Below are 1,746 nucleotides of genomic sequence, written 5' to 3'. Positions count from 1 at the left end.
CTAATGATTCTGCCAACTCACCGCCTTAATAATAATGATAAACTTTGCTATAGGTACAAGGCCTGAAATTGGGGGAGGGGACTAGTTGACTATATCGACACCAGTGTTTCACTGGTATTTAATTTATTGACCCTGAAAGGATGAAAGGCAATGTCGACCTTGGCATAATTTGAACTCAGAACATAGCGACAGGCAAAATGTTGCTATGCAATTTGCCCGTTATGCTAACGATTCTGCCAGCTCACCTCCTTAATAATGATAACAGTAATAATAATGGTTTCAAATTTTACCACAAGGGCAGCCATTTTGGGGGAAGGGATGAGTCAATTACAACTACTCCAGTATTTCACTGGTAATTTATCAACCCCTAAAGGATGAAAAGCAAAGTTAACCTCAGTAGAGTTTGAACTCAGAACATAGTGGCAGATGAAATACCGCTTAGCATTTCACCCGGCGTAGTAGTAGTAATAATAATAATAATAATGGTTTCAAATTTTGACACAAAGCCAGCAATTTCAAGGGAGGGCATAAGTCAATTACATCAACTCCAGGATTCAAATGGTACTTATCTTATTGACCCCCAAGGGGATGAAAGGTAAAGTTGACCATGGTATAATTTGAACTCAGAACATAAAGACAGATAAAATGCTGGCACTAACAATTCTGCCAGCTCACCAGTCATAACAACAACAACATTAACAACAAATTTCTAGTTCAGATATTGATCTATTAAAATGATTCATGTTTTAGGTTGAAAGGTATCACAATACATGACAGTAAATCAAGAAAATAGTAGTAGTGATAGTTGATTAGATTTTTCAGTTTCTAATGTAAGTTATAACATCTGTTATTTTAAACAGCTTTGTGTTTTAAACTACTATTATAAAAAATACTGCCACTTATTTGCTTTTGGTCCAATTTTGAGAAACTTTTTTTTTTCTTTGGCTGCTGCTGATACTACTACTACTACTACTACTACTACTACTACTACTACTACTACTACTACTGTCTCAAATTACACCCTGTCATTAATCATAAAAAAGAATCAAATTGGATTATATAGTCCAAGATAACTATTCTAGAAATAATATAAATAAAGGAAAGACTGCATTGGTAATGGCACCTTAAGTTTTGAGTGTTTAATATTGAATTTTATCTACTCCCTTCAACTTATTGGGTAAGCCTACTTCTAAAATTGCATTGGTCTTTTATTCTCTGTACTATAAGCTTTTGCATCAATTTTTGCTATAATTGTATCGTTTCTAAATTACTCTTCTTTCAAACATTTTCCCCTTTAATAGATTCAGTAATAAGGACCAGGTTATTATTGCATAAAACTTCCTTGGAGCAAAGGAACCTTATAAAGAAGATGTCGGCCAAGAACAGAACTTTGGTGGACATCCACTTGAGCATTTTATTAATTTCCCAGCCTTTCGCTCATGACTTCAGTTGGTTTTATAAAGCTATTTTTGACACTCATAACTTTTTCAGTAGCTGCCAAATTATGGAATTCAAGACCCTGTATAATCCTTCAGTATATAGATGCAGGTGTGGCTGTGTGGTAAAAAGCTTGCTTTCCAACCACAAGATTTTGGGTTCAGTCTCACTGCATGGCGCCTTGGGCAAGTGTCTTTTACCATATCCTCGGACTGACCAAAGCTTTGTCAGTGGATTTTGTAAATGGAAACTCAAAGAAGCCTGTCGTGTGTGTGTGTGTGTGTGTGTGTGTGTGTGTGTGTGTGTGTG

General features: G+C 35.6%; 1 protein-coding gene across 8 annotated transcripts in view; it reads left to right on the top strand.

Annotated features, from left to right (window-relative positions):
- Positions 1 to 1,746, top strand: part of LOC106867406 (tripartite motif-containing protein 2) — a 146,690-nt gene that overhangs the window by 68,676 nt on the left and 76,268 nt on the right. Inside the window, exon 1 of one of the 8 annotated variants that reach the window (XM_014912272.2) lies at positions 1,073 to 1,177. The exons of the other annotated variants lie outside the window; for them this stretch is intronic. The gene's annotated coding sequence lies outside the window, so the exon portion shown is untranslated. Of the gene's footprint in view, positions 1 to 1,072; positions 1,178 to 1,746 lie in introns of those variants that run through there. 8 annotated transcript variants of the gene reach the window in all.

The sequence above is a fragment of the Octopus bimaculoides genome, chromosome 2, assembly GCF_001194135.2.
Source record: "Octopus bimaculoides isolate UCB-OBI-ISO-001 chromosome 2, ASM119413v2, whole genome shotgun sequence".
Classification (NCBI taxonomy): domain Eukaryota; kingdom Metazoa; phylum Mollusca; class Cephalopoda; order Octopoda; family Octopodidae; genus Octopus; species Octopus bimaculoides.
Note: the sequence above shows the minus strand (reverse complement) of the source record. Positions and strands in the feature narration are given on the sequence as shown.